Source organism: Neovison vison, chromosome 7 (genome assembly GCF_020171115.1).
Source record: "Neovison vison isolate M4711 chromosome 7, ASM_NN_V1, whole genome shotgun sequence".
Lineage (NCBI taxonomy): Eukaryota > Metazoa > Chordata > Mammalia > Carnivora > Mustelidae > Neogale > Neogale vison.
In genome coordinates, this window is record NC_058097.1 from 40640335 (window position 1) to 40660445 (window position 20111).

The window sequence follows — 20111 nt, forward strand, 5'->3', positions numbered from 1 at the left end:
GTAATGGTGTTGTACGGTAAAGAAGGTAGCTACACCTGGGGCAAGAATAATATAATGGAGGGACCCGTCCAATCACTACACCGTACCCCTGAAACTAACATGTGTTGGTCAATTTTACTTGGTGAAAAAAAAAGACCCAGTCCTTGCTGTTACCCAAAGGATATGCTAACATTTTCCAGAGATGGGATCAGGTTGCACTACCCTACCTTTTTATAACACCACTTAAAATACATCATTATTAACAAATATTAATCTAATATGAAGGTCATAAAAATTCTGGAAATTAAAAAAAGCTTACATATGTACAAATACATCCTCTGTGATGTCAAGCAAAGTTGGGGTTAATTGAAGATTCTCTGAAGACGAACTCAAAGACACAACACATTTGTCTTTAATCACGGCATGAAGTGTCTGTGTGAGGAACAGCATATGAAAAGTACATGTCCCATTATGATTGGTAAAACCGTGTAGAAGATGCCCGGTGTGTGCCAGACCTCTAATTTCCCCCAATAACCCTTCAAGATAGTGTTACCACCCACAACGATAGATGAGGAGACTGAGGCCCCAAAAGGAGAATGACCTGACCCAAGGTCACACGGATTTCACATGATCTCAGCCCCAGGGTCTACCCCCAGACGCTGGCTAGCTCTCCAGAAAAGCACCCAATGCCATTCCACGTGATATCCACATATGTCATTGGTTTCGTATTCTTAGTCAACACATATGTTTTGAGTAATTGTTATGTTCTTAGCCCTGTGTTGGCTTCCTTGGAGATTGCTCTAAGAAGCCTGCCATCTCACTGGGAGGCACTCATGAACCCCAGGGAGACCATGTGAACAGAGGAGTGAGACCCACATGGATGCTAGGGGAGTTCCGAAGAGGGAGGAACCCCCATGGGCTGGGCTCCTGGCCCTACTCATGGTGTGCCCCTTTGCCTTCTCGGCCAGGAAGGGCCATGGGTTGAGTTTGGATTTCAGCTTCTATCTCTCCCTCACAGTGGCACCTCAAGTCTTTGTGAGAAGTGACCTTTCCCCACCGTGTGGTCTTGGCACAGGGGTGACTGTAGGCTGCTGTATCCTGCCCGCCCCTCTCCCCCAGCCTCTGTGGAAACCAATGAGGCAAATCTTTCCTCTCTTAGATTCTGGTGGGGTGTGAGGAGACATGGCACAACCAAGTGTGGAGCCAGTGGCCAGCACCTTGGGTCTTGCATAAGCGACACAAAGATGGCAGGCCACGGGTAGGCAGCAATGACGATGGTAGATAGAGGTCAAACCAAAGGACCTCATCTCCATTGGCTGCTCCTGGGATGAGTCAGTGATACAGGCCCTTGAGATCAGGTTCAACCCCTCCCAAGTCCAGAAGCCTACGAGATCGTCCCACAAACCCCTTTGCAGGTGACATTGTCCCAAATTTCTTGTCCAGTCTTGACTGGAAAGGTGTGTTTTTCCCTTTACCCTTTATCTAGAACTTAATGTGGATGGGTATAGTTCATGAGAAAAACGATTCTAGGGACGCCCATCACTGAATCAGAGGGTGAAGGCTCCTTTCAGGAAATGGGTGTTCACTTACTCCATCAGTCAGAGTGTGCCTGATTCTTACCTAAGAATTCTGTTCTCCTCTGAAGTTTCCTGAAGCCACCAGGAGTCATGGAGTCATGAGCGAGCTCAGGCCCCCAGGCTGAACAGGGCTCGGGCTCAGGTGGTAAGGAGGGCAACGCCAGGGCGCTGGGGACCCTGCCCATCTTGCTCTGTGGGATGATGCAGGGAGAGGCTTTCCTATATTTTGGCCCAGAGCATAAGATCTTATCTGCAAAACCACATCACTCTGCCGGCTCCTGAAACCATCAAAGAATGAAGCCTGGGATGACCCATTTATTGGGTGAATGAAGGCTGCACGCCCCGGCACTCTTCATTACCTTGCACAGTGTCACGTATTAATTCCCGGAGTGTATTTTCTGGACACATCTACCCCTTTAACCTCCCTGCACTCATAACTACAGTGTGCAACTGTAATTTGAATTCATCAAAGCCAATTATTCCCAGTTCCTTTTTTTCAACTCAGGGTTTTTTTTTTTTTTTAAGTTGTCATGGGAAAATAATTCTTAATAAATCCCTTTAAGCACAGGGAACTAGGGCAATTACAGACATTTTAAGAATTATTGAAACATTTTTAAGTTTTTTTGATTTATGTTCCAAAGGACATAAGTAATCCTTTCTTCTTCTTCTTCTTCTCCTTTTTTCTTGCTGGAAGAGGTTCAGTTAATTTCAAGGACAGACATGGGGCACACAGACTGTTCAAATCTAATTAATGATCTGGCTTTGCCCACAACAGTCACACCTTCAAAACATTGAGGTTGTAGCTAATCATCTGAAATTCTCCCACACTGAAATAATTGCACACACCCTTTTGGGTCATGACAGATATATGTGCTGGGTGAATTACAAGAAGGGAAGGCGCACCCCCAAAGGGAAATCAAGTTATGTTTGTTAGTGACTCATCAATTTAATCATGTATTAAATATTCAATATCTGATGTAAAACATTTAAAATCCTGGGGTAGTACCTTGAAGCAAAAATACACAAGTCGGGTTATCCAATCGTGTGAGTGGTTTTTTGTACCCCCAATTAGATTAGAAAATCCCACAGCTGGGGAAAGCAAGCGGGGGAGGTCCCAAGGATGGTACAGCTCAGAGATCCGTGGGTGACTGAACCTGATGAGTTTGGGAGGGGGTTCCTCCCAGTTTATGATACACGGGAAGCCGAAGGCCAATGACTCTTGGCCATTGGAGAGATTCCCCCCATGCCCAGTGGCATTCACCTGGAGCTAACTGCATTAGAGCGTGCATCGAAAAAGGAACGCAGCATTTATGACTCATATTTGCGGTTAATCTAAAAAATACTTGATTTTTCCATGCATTGATAAACTTTAAAAAATAGAATAAGAGGGAAAAAAAAAAGACCTTAACACCTAAAAAGTTAGAATGTGGCAGCCGTATGTCTCTTCCAGTTGAGAGCCAAACCCTAACAGTTTACCCAGTAAAAAGACCTGGTCCACCAGGTTAAAAAATAATGCCATAAATTCCATCTGAGTCAAAGTTGAGTGGTGGTATGTAGGTCTGGAGTACGACTACAAAAAGAAGTATTAGAACAGGCCACAGCATGCCGCGGGAACTATCAGACGCATCTTTTCTTTGGCACAGAAGTTTGGAATTCACGGCTCCCAGGAAAAGAACTGCGTGTCAGTCCGAACTTTGGATCCTGACCCTGGGAGTCAGCTCTGTGATAATTCTCATGTGTGAACCGAGTGGTTTCTAAAGGCAAGAGAGCTTTTCCCTGTGGGGTTCGGGTGCTGTTGTCAATGGGGCATCTTCCAGCCGTGTTTCCTATAATCAGCTATGATCCTTGGTCTTGCCCAAGGAGGATGCCCGTGTAAGATGAGAGAGAAATGAGCGGTAAGGCAATATTAACGCAGAAGATGGACAGGGTCGAAAGATGGACTGCCATGTGAAGATCATTGATGATTCAAGGGAAATCGGTGTTTGGACCTGCGTGTCCGACACAGGCCACGCTGTCAATGGCGCTGGGGATGGTCTAGGGCTGATCTTCCATTTTCCAGTGTACTGTGGACCACGAAGGACCCCCTCACTCCTGCCCACTGGCCCGTGGCCCCAGCACTAAGCCCTTCTGATGGGGGGCGCTATTCCCAAAGTGCCCCAGGCTCTTGCCTTTACCTTGACAACAATCTGAAAAAGAAATTCACACTACACAACCAACTGCGGAGGAAAGGTTAATTTGTGGGAGGTCCTCATTATCCTAGGATAAAGAGTATCACATGCCACCCAAGCCAACCCCTACAAAAGATTGGGGTGAATCTAAAATTCCTGAAAACAGGAACCAAAATTTCATAATAGAGTGAAAAAAAAAAAAAGCTATGATCGGGGGTTTGCCTGGAATATTAAACAAGCATTTCGTTTATATGTTCTTTTATAGTTCAGGAAAAGTCAAGTTTGCTTTCTGTTTCAGAAAACCTGGGGTGAAACCATAATCATACACAGTTTTTAAAACTAACAATGAATGTTCAGGTGTTGAAGGGCGAGGTTCTATTTATGGTGCTTGATGATACTCTGGATTGTCCCTTAGACTGTGGCAGTGTGATGACAGAGTCACTTGACTCATTTTCCCAAGAGTTTCCCTTTGCTTTAAACTCACTCTGTTGCATGTCCGTTTCCTCTATCCTGCAATTTCCCTTCCTCGGTTGGTCACCTGTCTGAATCTCGCCCTTTGCTTGTGATACAAGCAATCACTAGACTTCCACAGACTGTGAAATCTGCCCCCCCTTTTTGCAATATCACACCAGGTTGGATTTATTGTACGTGGATGCTAGTCCATTGTCCCAAAGGACTCACCCCTCGAGAGAGTCACACGAAAGGCGAAATCACTCCCCTGTTGGCTCAGGAGATGTATAAGGGAGAATTAATTTCGACCGTGGCAAATTCATCCTCCATGGCCATTCATATTCTCATGTTATGATTATCTTGGATCCTCTGAGCAACTTTGTAAATATCAGGCTTTGGATAAAGAAATCCCCTTTTACTTCCCAGAACTGAATGATGGCCCATTTATTCTTTTCCAATAATACAAGACTAATCTTGAACTGGAGCCTAAAACTATAAATTCTCTTAAGTAACTAAAGCTTTGGCTGTATCCTCAATTTTTATTATATGCTGTTCTCATAATTATTTTCTGAGCATAAATGAAATTGCCATTTTTATTATATCTGAAAGATTTATTATACCCCAAAGATTTTTTTTAAAGACAATTTTCTCTTGATTTGTAAGTTATTCAATTGTTTTGTTGATCCTCTTATTTAATATCTAGCTTTATTGCATGGCAGACAATAGACATTCTACTTTTTTGGAATATATTCACATGTCCTTTATTGCCTAATGTAAATTTGTGTGTATGTGAAGGCTTCATGCATGTTTGAAAAGAATGCGTGTTCTTCAAGCAATATAGCACTAATAAATTTTATGCGTTAAATCATAGTTAGATATTCCTATGCAGAACTTTCTTGTCTTTTAAAAATAAAAGACACAACTTACATTTCATACAATTCACTGATTTTGAGGTATACAATTCAAAGTTTTCTGGTCTATTCACGAGTCTGTACAGCCACCACTATATTCTAATTTTAACCTAATGTTGAAATCTACTTCAGACTTATGACTTAGTCCCAGTAAAGGGCACTTTAATCCTAAAAAAACTCCATTCTGCCCCCTCTTTATGCTATTATTGTTATAAATATCACTCTTCTATATGTTAAAAACTCAATAATGCATTGTTACGATTAATGCATTATGTAGTCTCACGTATTTTCAAGGAGCAGAGAAGAAGGGAAAGCAAGTACACTTGACCCTTGAACAACATGGGTTTCAATTGCATGGGTCCACTTTTATGTGGATATATTTTACTGTACAGTCCTGCAAACGTATTTTCTCTTCCTTATGATTTTCTGAACAACACTTCCTTTTCTCTAGCTTCCTTTATTGTAAGAATATAGCAGATAATACATTGAACATACATAATGGGTGTTAGCCAATGGCGTATGTGATCAGTAAGGCTTCTGGCCAACAGTAGGATAGTAGTAGCTAAGTTTTGGGGGAATCAATATTATATGCAGATTTTCAACTGTATGGACATGTCCATGCCCCCAAGCCCCGCATTGTTCAAGGGTCAACTGTGTATATTATTAGAGTTGTTACAGTACCTTCTTGTTGACCCTTTCTGGTTCTCTTCATTTATTATTGCAGATTCACATTACCACCTTGTGTCCTTTCCTTATCCCCACATAGCTTTGCTCCTACTTTCCTTCTATGTAAAGTTACTGTCAAATATATTGAATGCCTATTTATTATAGACCCAACAATACAATTATATACACATTGCTTTATAAATCAGTTTAAGGAAAACAGGAAAAGAAATATATAATTATGTGCTGTCTTTTGCAATTAGTACATAATTAGCTTTACTGAAGCTCTGTGTGCCTGTGTGTGTGTGCGTGCGTGTGTGCATGTGCGTGACTGAGCATTCAAATTACTGTCTGAGGTCACCTGCTTTTTGCCTGAATGATTTTTTGTCAGGCAGGTGGGCTTATCAACAAATTGTCTCATGTTTTTATATCTCAGAATGTCTTTATTTGGCCTTTGTTTTTTAAAGATAATTTTAGGGGATATGAGATTATTAGTTTGACAATACTTCACTTTCCACACTTTGACTGTGTCATCCCACTTATCACTGGCTTCCATTCTTTCTGATTAAAAGTTAGCTATAAATCTTCCGGCAGACTCCTTGTGTGCGATGAGTCGTTTTCTTTAGCTGCCTTAATGATTTTATCTTTGCCTTTGTCTTGCAACATTTTTACTATGATGTGTCTGGGTGTGGATCTCTTTGGTCATCATACTTGGGAGTTTCTTGAGCTTCTTGGCTGATAGATTGATGTGCTTTTTTCAAATACTTTTTTTCTTAAATAAAGATGGTGAATTCTTTTTTTTTTTAAGATTATTTACTTATTTATTTGACAGACAGAGATCACAAGCAGGCAGAGAGGCAGGCAGAGAGAGAGGGGGAAGCAGGTTACCAGCTGAGCAGAGAACCTGATGAGGGGCCTGGGGTCATGACCTGAGCCAAAGGCAGAGGCTCAACCCACTGAGCCACCCAGGCACCCCTTTCCAAATACTTTTAATGTTCCTTTCTTCTCTTCCAGCTAATTCCTTTATGTGTATTTTGGTGCATAGAATAGAATCTTACTTTTTTTCCAAGGCTCTGTTATTTTTTTGTTGTTGTTTTCTTCTTTATTATTACTTTTTTACTCTCTGTAGATGGATGTTGATCTGTCTTTATTTTCGACAAGTTGTTTCTGCCAACTCAATCTCCTGTTGAATCTGTCTCTCTAGTGAAGTTTTCATTTTCATTTTGATTATTGTACTTTTCAACTCCAGAATATCTGTTACTGTTTTTTTTTTAAGATTTTATTTATTTATTTGACAGAGAGATCACAGGTAGGCAGAGCGGCAGGCAGAGAGAGAGGAGGAAGCAGGCTCCCCATTAAGCAGAGAGCCCCATGCGGGGCTTGATCCCAGGACCCTGAGACCATGACTTGAGCCTAAGGCAGAGGCTTTAACCCACTGAGCCACCCAGGCGCTCCTGTGTTGCAGTTTAAGTAATTTTATTCCTCACTGCTGTTCTCTGTTGGATGAGACATTGCTATCATCCTCTCTTTTAATTCTTTAAGTATGAATTCCTTTAATTCTTAGAACATATTTGTAATGGCAGCTTTGGAGTTTTTGTCTATTTCACCACGTAGGCCCTTTTAATGCCATGCCTTTGAAATATTTATCTGCTTGACCTGTCAAAAAAAAATAGAGGTATATTAAAATATCCCACTAAAAATGAGGTTTTGTGCTTTCTTCGCCTTATATTTCTAACTTTCAGCTTTCCAAATTTCAGTGCTGTCACTAGGTGCATAAAAACTTTTGATTTTGGTGTTTATTTTCTATTTTGGTGTTTTTTATTTTCAATTTTTTTTTATTTTTTAAAGATTTTATTTATTTGACAGAGAGAGAGAGAAAGGGAGAGAGGGAACACAAGCAAGGGGAGTGTGAGAGGGAGAAGCAGGCTTCCCACTGAGCAGGGAGCTTGATGTGGGGGTTGATCCCAGGATCCTGGGATCATGACCTGAGCTGAAGGCAGACGCTTAATGGCTGAGCCACCCAGGTGCCCCTATTTTGGTGTTTTTTAAACACTGAGCAGCTATAAATTAATATTTGGCATAATGAGTATCAGAATATGCACCCATCAAATTTAAGCAAAAGAACATATCACTAATTTTTTCACTTTTTATTTTGAAGAACAAATTTGGAGGATTCATAATACCGGATATAAAGGTATTACTATGTCAACATAATATGTCATTGTGGTATTAGCTCAAGGGTAGATAGGCAAGCAGACCAAATGCACAGAACAGGGAGTCTGTTTTTTAATTTGTACATGGGCAAATCTGCTGTTTTCTTTTTAAATTCTAGGTCTCATGAATTATTTAGGAGAAACTTCCCTGATCCATGTATATAGGAAAATGCTTTACTGTAATGATTGAAAAAGTTCTTTCTACACTTAGATCCTTAACTCATCCAGAACTTCAGTAGTGTGCGGTAGGCATCTAACAGCCGGCCGTCACTCTCACATCTGTTGACTGATCCTTTCTTTCCCCCTGAACTTAAAAGGCCATTTGCATCTTCTAAATTCCCATATGTAACTGCTGCTTTGGGGTTTTCTATTCCATTCCCCTGGTCTGTTTGTCTAGTCTTGGACCAGTATCCCACTGCTTTAATAGCTATGACTTAAGGGTATATTTTGATTTTTTGGGTAGCACACGTGCCTGTTCAGTATTTTTCCCTAGGCCTGTGGTGAGTTCAGAGGGTACCTTCTAAGGTCTTCTGAGTCTTAAAAAAAAAAAAAAACTGAGGCCAGGCAGAGCATATAGATTCTACAGAAATATCTTTGGTGCTTGCCTTCCTAGCAAGGACCACGAAAATACACTGGACAGAATTATTGCCTTCAGCTTCCTCTGGGCCCCATGATGCTCTGACGTTTCACTTTTCCAGAGTCAGTTCTCTTTCCTAAATTCTTGTTAGCTCTAATTTCACATTTAAGCATCTCTATAAACCACTATCTCTCCATTGACTCCTTTGGGATGAACTTTCCTTCTAATTTGCAAAAACAAACCGTAATATGAGAAATTCCCAACTTCCTAATGGCAAACTTACAAACTTGCACCCAAATCTATTCTTTCCTCTCTTCCTCTTGTTAAAATGGGAGGACAGTCCTTCCCTCTCCCTACCAGGCTCTATTAAGCAAGATGTAATCCTATGCCCTCCAGCCCCCTTAGGGAATTGCTCCTGTCCATCCTCTCTATCTGTGTTTCAACATGCCTGTCTCTCTCACCCTTACACACACACACACTTACACACACACACACAGACACACACACACTTTCACTCCACACTTCCTGCAGCTATCCTGTTATCTCCTCTTGCTCAAAGCCACAAGTGTAGAAAAGTTGTCTAAACTCATCATTTCTTCTCCTCCCACTCGTTTCTCTGTCTGCTGCCAAGGTCGCCTGTCACCTGTTAAATCTTTACTAATATTCTTGCCTCTGATCGTGCCCTCCTTCAATCTGTTTCTCACTGTAGCAGCCGGAACAATCCTTTGAAGTTGCAAATTTGGACTCATTCTTCCTCTCCTTGAAAAGCTTTCATGACTTCTTATTGATCTCAGATAAGATCCAAACTCCTTGGCAAGGCCTCCGCTGTCAGTTTCCTTAATCTCTTCAGCCCTCTCCAACCCCAGGCTCTGCTCACAACTTGCTTCTCAATGTCCAAGACTGGCTCTCTGTGCCTCCCCTGGTCTTTCGTTTTGTAGCTTTGTCTGGCTAGCTCATACTTAACTGCCTGGACTCCAGCGAGAAAATGGGAAGCGTTTCCTGACCTGCACCACTCCAAGACCAGATGAGGCCCCCTTCTTTGTGTTTCTCTGGCACCTGGCGCTTTATCCCTACTATGTGGTACTTACCATATCACACTGTGTATTTCTCTCTGTCTCCAACTAGACTGAAAACTCTTTTTTAAAAAAAATATTCTTTTTTTTTAAAAATATTCTTTTTTTTTTAAGCTTTTATTTTTTTGACAGAGAGATTACAAGTAGGCAGAGAGGCAGGCAGAGAGAGAGGGGGAAGCAGGCTCCCTGCTGAGCAGAGAGCCCAATGCAGGTCTCGATCCCAGGACCCCAAGATCATGACCGGAGCAGAAGGCAGAGGCTTAACCCACTGAGCCACCCAGGCACCCCTAGACTGAAAACTCTTGAGAGCAGGGATCATTTCCTAATCACCATCCAACACTGACATTGAGCAAAGTGCCTAGTACATGGCAGATAAACAACTCCTGTAATAGCCTGGAAGGTCAGCATCATCTGTGATTTTTTCTTTTTTTTTGTAACTAAAGAAGGCTGCTTATTTTTATCGTGGTGAAAAAAACACCTATTATAAAATGTATATCTTGACCATTTTAAAAAAATGATTTCATTTATTTATTTGACAGAGAGATCACAAGTAGGCATAGAGGCAGGCAGAGAGAGGGTGGGGGGGAGAAGCAGGCTCCCTGCTGAACCGAGAGCCCGATGTGGGGCTCGATCCCAGGACCCTGGGATCATGACCTGACCCAAAGGCAGAGGCTTAACCCACTGAGCCACCCAGGTGCCCCTTGACCACTTTTAAAGGTACAGCTTAGTAGAGTTAACATGCATTTACATTGTTTTGAAACAGATCTCCAGAATGTTTTCTCTTGCAGAGCTAGAACCCATACCCCTCACACAACAATTACTCTTTCTTCTCCTCCCCCAATCCTATGTCCTGCATCTGTGAACTGGAGTCCTTTAGGTACCTCACGGAATGGAATTGTTCAGATTCTGTCATTTGTGACTGGCTTGTTTCACTTAGCGTCATATTTCCAAGTTTCATCCACGTAGCGTGTTTATGGAATTTCCTTTCTTTTTATTTCTTTTTATTATTATTATTTTTATTTAAATTCGACTAATTAACATGTAGTGTATTATTAGTTTCAGAGGTAGAGTTCAGTGATTCATCAGTCTTATATAACACCCACTGCTAATTATATCATGTGCCCTCCTTAATGCCCATTACCCAGTTACCCCATGCCCTGAACCCCCTCCTGCCCAGAATTCCTCCATTTGTTTCCTGTGATTAAGGGTCTCTTAAATCAAAGAAGGTGATTAAGGTGTTTCCTGTGACTAAGGGTCTTCCTCTCTGATTTTGTCTGGTTTTATTTTTTCCCCTCCCTTCCCTATGCTCCTCTGTTTTGTTTCTTAAATTCCATATATGAGTGAAATCTTACCATAACTGTCTTTCTCTGTTTGACTCTGATTGATTTCTTTCTTTTTAAGGCTTCAGAGGACTCTACTGTGTAGCTGTAACACATTTTGTTTTTCCATTTGCCCACTGATGGACTTTTGGGTAGCTTCCACCCATTGGTGACTTTTTATGGTTTTCTATAATATTTATAATTCTGTTTTTTATAAGTTTCCAACCCTACAACGTTTAAATACAGTACTTCAGATAATATAAGCAAACATATGCTTTCTAGAAATATAAGAGGCTTTATTAAATATAGTATTTTGTTATTATAAAGTTATTTGACTCTTTATACATTAGAATGCATATATAACTCATATGTATTTCACTGTATAAATCCTTGTTAAGAGTAAAAACACATAAGACTAGGTATCAATCAGTTTAATTTACACAGAAGAACGAATCTAATAAGATTCATCTTTCTAAGGTCAAATTAACTTAGAAGTATAAGGTTCTTACTTGAGAGTCTGCACCTATATATCAAAAAACTATATATATAAACTATATATAACATATATGTATAAACTAATTCAATAAATGGGAACATAGTATCATATAGAATTTACAACATATGTATCTCTTCCAAAGCAAAGTGTGTATCTCTCTTTGAAAGAAGGAACACAAGTAATTAATCTTAATTTTATTCAAACAACAGACAGCCCAGAGGAGAACATTTTTAATCAACACCTGAGATCAGGTGGGGATGGATCGAGTTCTGTGCACTAATGGTCAAATTATAGCACAATCCATACAAACAGGCATTCAGTTCCTCAAGGGAAAAAAGACAAAGGAAAGAAAGGTGACTGGAAAACAACAACAACAACAGACAAAACCCAGTAATAGTTCAAGTCATCATCCTGTTCCTTTAAGCAATTACCCACGTTAGGTATATCTTTTCTTCCAAGCATCACCTTCATTTCTTGCTGAGTTTTGAGAATTTGGTCACCACTATTTGGGGTTAGTTAAAATGGACATTTAGATCAGTTCTTTATCTGCTATTGTTAACAATGATATAATGTACTTCCTTGTATCTTTGCCTGCATGTGTGATGATCTTCTGAGAATAAATGATTGAATTGAAATGACTAGGTCAAAGGATGTGCACTCTTCTAGGGTTTTTATTGCAAATGGCCAAATGGCCCTCCAGAAAGATTCTATGAAATTGCTCTTCCCCTGACCAATTTACCTTCTCACTATTGTCATTTATTAACATGTTTTTCATTATTTATAATCAAAATAGAAAATGGCATCTCATTGAATTGATTTGCATTTGTTTAATAAAAGATATTTTTTCATGTCTCAGGCCATTAGTATTTCTTGTGAAACTCCTGTTGACATTCTTGTTAATATTGTGGCGTTCATCTTCAGATTATTGATTCTCTCTCTTTTTTTAAGTAGGCTCCACGCAGAGCATGGACCCCAATGTGGGACTTGAACTCAAGACCCTGAGATCAAGACCTTGGTTGAGATCAGCAGTCAGCTGCTTAGCCGACTGAGCCAACCAGGCGCCCCTATTGATTTTTTTAGAGTTACTTATATGATAAGGAAATTGATACCTCTTATATATTGCAAATATTTCTCTAGTTTCTCATTTGTTACTAATTTTATTTATGTTTTTATGTGATCAATTTCGTCAGTCATTTCCTTTGTTTTTGACATGGAAGTCAAAGTTAAATAACCTCTACATAGCAGGTTCCTATCCCACAGGGAAGTAACTTGCTAACTTCTGTGAGAGCTGTGGGACAGGCGTTCGCTGCTAATCAGGGAAATTTTTATTGCTGTCTGTTGTGTTTGGGAAGTCTTGCCTCTTGTTAGCCATTGGCTCCTTCCTGCCAATGATAACCAATTGTATCTGCCTAAGCAATGCAGTGGGCGGTACAGGGGATGAAGGAGGGGTGCCAGTCTCTTGAGCACCCAGGCTGTTTCTTACTCCCAAATCCCCAGCAAAAGCTGATCTGATCCCGGAACAGTGGTCAGAAATAGAAAATTAACATTGATCTGGTACTAGCAATAAATCTATAGACCCAGTTCAGTTTTCTCCAGTGACCCCACTAACGTCTTTTTTCTGGTCTAAAATTCAATCTAGCATTCCTTGTTGCCTTTAGCTGTCATGCTCCTTAGTTTCCTCTAATCAGGGACAATCTTTCAGCTTTTCTTGGTCTTTCATGACCTTAACTTCTTCTTCTTCTTCTTTTTTTTTTAAGTCTCCTGGCACAGCACGGAGCACAAACGGGGCTTGAACTCATGACCCTGAAATCAAGACCTGAGCTGAGGGTACCTGGGTGGCTTAGTTGGTTAAGCGACTGCCTTGGGCTCAGGTCATGATCCCAGAGTCTCGGGATGGAGTGGCGCATTGGGCTTCCATCTCCACTGGGAGTCTGCTTCTCCCTCTGACCTTCTCCCCTCTCATGCTCTCTCTCAAATAAATAAGTAAAATCTAAAAAAAAAAAAAAAAAAAGACGTGAGCTGAGATTGAAAGTCGGTTGCTTAACCAACTGAGTCACCCAGGCACCCCTGACCATTTTTTAAGAGTACCAGTCAGTTATGTTATTAGTAAGTAACTTGTGAGGAGATACTTTGAGAATATGCAAACATCCTGTTTCTCATTTTCACCCATTGATTTTAACCTTCATTGATGATTCATTCCCACCAGTTATTACGGTGGTGCTTGTCTAAAGGTGATTTGCTATTTCAATAATTCTTCCCCCATTTAGTAATTGGAATTTGTTATGAGGAAGAGCTGTTTCTTTTCTGTGATTTATTTGGTTATTCAAATTATTTACTTATGTCAATATTAACTCATAGCTATTTAGTTTATTCTGCAACTTACAATTCATTACGATTATTATTCAGTTACTCAGTTGTCCCAGATTTGGCCATTGGGAACTCCTTCAAATTAACTCCTAAGTTCTTGTGATGGGTCTCCGTCCGTTTTTGAGCCTTTCTTTACTTCCTGGCACCAGGAGATGTGCCAGATTCTTCTTGTGTTTTCCTGCCCAATTCTGGAATCAACCACTTAACCAATGAACCCTAGTTCCACTCACTGAAGGAAGATATTTAGAAACCATGATTTGGTCCCTAGGGGGCATCATTACTACTGGGCTGTTTTTGCTTTTGGGTCCTCTCAGTGGACAAGGCTAGAGAACACACATTAAGTACATTCTCACACACACCTACACACATCTGTATTTATTTCTCTTTCTATCCATCTGTGTATATACTACGAATCATGAATTCATGCCACTAATCTCAGATTCCAGCCCAGATTCCACCCCCCCCACCATAGGATTGATTCTAGCCTTGCTTTCCTCTTATTTGTAACTTCTTTCTCCAACAGTGAGAAACTTGATCTCATTATCCAAATGTATTAACTTGTTTGCTTGGTCCTAGCATGTACATAAAATAGTTGCACAATTGTTACCCTACCCCTTTTTAAAAAAATCAGTAACTAGTGCATATTAATTGTGTCAAGTTATTTTTGCCATTACCCTTATCCAATCCAAATACTATTTTCTAAAGTTATTGAGGTTAGAAATTCAGGTTAGCCACAGTGTGGTTATGTTGTTCATTTGTAGTGCAGTTAGGTTCATTGGTTGCTATTTGTATTTTACTTTGGGTCCCTCCCACATCCTGGTTGGCGTTAACTATCTATTTATTTCTGGGGAGTGTGAAACTTGACCATGGTCCTCAGAGTCAGCGCTATTAAAAAAGGTACATTTACTCTCCCCCTCATCTACTCTACCTTCTTTCCAATTCCATCCACCCTTGTAGATAACCAATCTCACTAGTTTCTGGTTTATTCGTCCCGTGTTTCTTTTGCATTAATGATCCCCTGCCAAATCTTGATGGCAAATGGACAAACATGGTAGCCAGGGCTCAAAAGGACATGGTCATGAAGAGTACAGATTTCTTAAGGTGGAAGGTGTGGGTCTGTTCAGCGGGTGAGCTACTTAGATCGGAAGAGGTGGTAGCCAATGGTATGGAAACTCTAGTTTGGGTGGTAGGGAAGGCCAGTGACAAATACAGATGTAGCCTTGAGGTTGGTGGCAGCAAATCTTTCCAGGAAATGGGACCATTCAGAATCCTAGAGAAGCTCTTTACAAGTGGGACTAATTTATTGTAAGTAATAAGTGGACTCAAGCCATGGAAGAGGGGGACTGCAGTAGATGTCATAGTGTTACCCCCCCCCCCGCCCCGGTTTCCAGGTCCCCATTCAGGACAGGTACCCTCACTGTCCACCCCCCACCCCAATGCATTTTCTAATCCCTTGTAAGTACCTGGCACAGGGTTATGTGCATAAAACAGAACTTTCTCTTCCTATAAAATCAGAACTGAGTATAGCAGATGGGAGAATAGCAAAAAACACCACAGTGTGCATTTCAATATTAAATCCTATGCCACGGAGAAGAAAGAAGAGGGCCAGCGGGAATTGGAAGAGTTAGCAAAACTGAGAGCGGCCTGGGGCTTGAGGGGTGGGGAGGATCTGGGTACGTGGAACAGGGAAGGAGTGGCCACTGTGGTGGCAGGCAGGACTACTGGGCATTTCTAGCGTTTCTCCATCATGTCCCACTTCTTTTCCTCTTTCCTCTCTGCCCTAGACATGCTCTGACCCCACTAGCTGTTCTGGCTGCTGTACCCTTGGTTTCACTGGTAGTTTAGCCAAGATAAAGCAAGAGAACATGTTCTGTATGGCTCTCGAGTTTCCCCAAGTCTTGCCATCTGTAGATTTGTTCGGGTCTCTTTCGCAGCAGGAGAACAAGTCTCCAACTGCCCTCACCAAGTATTTCTTGGCCAGCTCCTGGAGCCCCACCATGAGGCCCTGCACCACTAACACGGCCCCTTGACCATCATCAAGGTCTCTTGGAGACAGGCCCTTTGGCACAAGTGCTACTTCGGCTTCTTCTTTGCAGAGTTGATCTCCCCCCACCCCCACCAAGGGGGTAGATTCCTGAGGTTTACAAAAACACACATCCTCCAGGCCTCAAAGCAGCTCCCCAGGGCTGAAGAAATGGGGTCACTCACAGCAGTGGGGGGAACTGTCCCTGTCTTCATAAAGATTGCTAAATAGTGCTTCTCTCTCCCAATCCCAGATGTTTCCCCGGAAGCCTTTGCAAAGAAAAAGAAAACAACGGGGCACCTGGGTGGCTCACTAGGTTAAGTGTCCGACTCTTGATTTCGGCTTCAGTCACCGTCTCAGGATCATGAGGTCGGTCCTGCGTCAGCCTCAGAGCTGAGCGTGGAGCCTGCTTGGGATTCTCTCTCCCCCTCTCCCTCTGCCCCTTCCCCTGCTCAGCATGAACATGTCACATGCTCTCTTTTAGAAAAGAAACCAAGAATTGGGTCCTAGGTAGCAAATGCTTTTTGGAAGGACAAATTATTTTTGTGCTTCCCATGTGCCAGACACCTTGCTAGCTTCTTTCCATGTCAGTTTACTTAATCGTTATAGCAACTCTATGAGGTGTGTACTGCCCACCTTCTCTACAGATGAGGAACAGAGCTTTAGCTACGTCCAATACAGCCAACATCACTGTCATCTGTCTCCAAAACCCATCCCACCGCCGTGATGGAGACCAGTGTCCTATAGATTTTATATAAGCCAACAACAAAACAAATACCAAAGACAAAAACAAATACCCATTTAGCTTCAGTTTGGTGCTTCATAGGCACTGGAATAATAATTTGCATTACAATTGTTATGTAGCAGGTAATTGGTGCATATTCAGTGGATGGAAGATACAAGACCCTTCTGGGACCACAAAAGATACAGATGAGCTCTCCTGATATGCATGACATCATAGCCTTCTCTTATATATATAGATGGCACTTACCTACCTTTATATGCACAGATGGCAGGTACCTAGCCTCAGGCCCACAGATGCATGCAGCTCTCATGTGTATGGTCGGTCTGTACCTATCTTCATGTGCTCTCATGGTACACAGCCACCCTTGTGCACACAGATGATATGTACTTTTCTTTATTTTTTCTTTTTTAAAGATTTTATTTATTTGACAGACAGAGATCATAAGTAGGCAGAGAGGCAGGCAGAGAGAGAGAGATAGAGGGATGTTGGACTTGATCCCAGGACTCTGAGATCATGACCTGAGGAAGGCAGCGGCTTAACCCACTGAGCCACCCAGGCGCTTGATACATACTTAAGGGCACAGGTGACACCTTACTCATAGGATAAGGCAGTCTGACATGGGGTGAAGTGCTTTATAATGGACATTCACACTACTTAGTAACTGTTCAAGTTTGTACCATGTGAGATTTTTCTCTTTCATGCATTGGACGCGCTTATTAAGGTTAGGGTGTTCTAAGTTAACCGTTCAGCATCGTAGCCCCCTCCCTGAGCTGCCATGTCAGTGCGTGGTGACCTGTTCCTGGCTGTTTGATAATTCCATGGATGAACAATTGATCCAGCTGGGCATTGCGATCCCAGAGTCCTTGCCTAAGACTTTGGTAACAGGGACTTAAAAAGAGAGTTGGCTTTCTTTAGTGACCAAAACTGTGGACATTGAGGCTGTCAGTGACTAGATGAAGAAAGTTGATGTGCAAGCAAAAGATCAATGAAACCAACACACACACACACACACACACACACACACACAGAAAGGCAGAGACAGATATGAAGACATTTGAGCATTTTAGTTCTTGGTTCTGATATGGCCTGGGTGTTTCATGAAGAGGGGCCTAGAATCTTTGACCAAGTCCTTCTCTCTGCTAAGGCTAGTCAGGGATGGTTTGAGGTTAGTTCCAAGAAGAGAGCCCTTACCAGTGCAGAATGTCTGATGATCCTTTTTGTGCTGATACACTGAGTAAATACCTACTGAGAGGCAGACCTGTGACACTCTCTCAATGCTCAAAATAAAGATATGGCCCAGATCTCCTGTCAGAGATGGTTAATCTGGTATACTAATTTTTCAGAAACTTTCCAAATACAAATTCATGATTAAGTACTTAAGTATTATCATAAGTACTTAAGATACATTTAAGCTACATGCATAAGTTTGCCTAGTAAACTTCTATTGATCTGGCTTTCTAAACAAGAGTTTTGAAATTACCAATTTTTTCCTAACCCTATGGAAGCCAATGAAATAAGATATAGTGACTAAGGAAACTATTCTGAAAAACACCTCTTGGGATACACTACAGGTCGACATGAACACCTTCACTGTTCTGTGTATTTCAGGGCCTGAATCATCAAAGCAACATGAGGCACAGCTTGACCTTGAAGTGTATTTTAGTCTCCCATAATTCTATAACTTGTTTAAAACTCACGTATGAGCATGATGGTAACAACAGCTACCACTTCTGAGCTCTTGCCATGTAGTAGGCAGGTACCTTTCTGGGAGCCAAATACATATTAACGCCTTTAACCACCACCGCAATCTTCTTGGGTAGATACGGTCATTTAATCCCTATTCGCAGATGACCGAGAGGTAACATAATTTGCCCAAGGTGACACAACCATTAGGAGGTTAAGCTGTGGAGAGGAGCTGTGGAGTGAAGCCTGATACTAGAATCCACACCTCTTAGGTAACTAAAATAATCCTAGCAGGTCTCAGGTTAAGTAGCATAATCTAACAAGACATCCTGCTTCTCAAGTCCTTAGAGGGGATTTTGATGTAGTATTTCTTTATAAGCTCTTTGGATTTGTGAATATGGATCAGGTATCAGGGAGGCAGACATCTATGCAGGAAATCTTTTATTATGAGGGCTAGAGGCCCTGTGACTCAAAACAGAGCAACATGGTGGATCTCCTCAACCCAAAGATGGCCTCTGCCATTCTCTCCTTGTTTCCTTATGGTGAGAGCAAAGCTTTCCAAGGTTTCCCATCTCTCTTGGGGTGAAAGTCAGAACCCTTCTTGGGCCACAGACCTTGTCAATCTCACCAGTCTCCACTGGGACACTCTGCCCTGATTCTCTGGCCTTAACATTTCTCCCATCGTAAAACCTTTAGGTAAGACATTTCCTCTGACTGGTACCTACCTCCACTTTATCTGTGGCACTTAGGCAAATCCTAACTCATCTGTTAGGCCTTCCCTGAACCACAGACCACATCTGGTTCCCTTCTTACAATCTCACAGCATCTTGTACTTCTTTCTTGTATTTATGAAAGTGGTAACAGAAAAATTGTGTAATTACTGAGTATCTGTCTCCCTGGCCCTGGGGACAAGCTTCAGGTAGGTAGGGGTTGTGTTTATCTTGTTCATTGCTGGATCCCCAGCACTTCATTGCTGGATCCCCAGCACTTAGCCCACAGCTTAGCAGGTAGTTAGCCCCTAATTAATATTTGTAAACTCAGTAGAAGAATTATCAGCTGCCAGCTGAAGAGGAAATACTCGAATCTCCTTGGCATGGACCAGACCTGTCCAGACAAAGACAATGCTAGAGCAGATTGGCAGAGTGGTCAGCAAGCCAGAGGATAAACAAGTATACTTATAATTTTTTTCTTCTATACAACTTTTAAGTGATTGGCAAGTGGCAAGGGCAAAGTTGATTTTGTGAGCAATAAAATACAATCCAGTTTTAACAGTGCTAAAATCTTGATCAAAGAAATTTCAAATCAGAACGCTGGGGGGCCAAAGTAAAAGAAACATTAGTGGTTTTGATGGTATTATGTCTTGCTACCAAGTATGTTTCTATGGTTATAGGTGTTCGCCTTTAGTTGCAGCTCTGTCAATTTCATGTTTTATCTTTAGTTTTTGCAAAGGTTTTTTTTTCTTTTTCTTTTTCTTTTTTTTAAATCATCTCTTTACTGATTCCTCGAAACAATCTTAATGCGGAGAACCGGTGCCATGGCCTGGGCGATGAAGAAATGTTTCCTCTTTCAAAGACTTATTTTTTGGACGATAAGAATTGCTAAAGAGGAAGCAATCAAACCTATCGCGCTGGCGCTGTCCTCCACCCAGCGCGCTGCTTCCTGGTTTTAGACGCTTTCAGATCCTCCAGCTAAGTGTCATTGGACACATAAAACCGGACTGCCATGCGTTTTTTGTTGTTGTTTTTTGTTTTGTTTTCTTGAGATCCCATCTCTCGGTCTGTTCACCTGGAAGATACCACACGGAAATCCGTAGCGCAAATCCAATTCCTTTCCCGGTGGCAATGAACCAGTTTGCAGCGTTCACCAA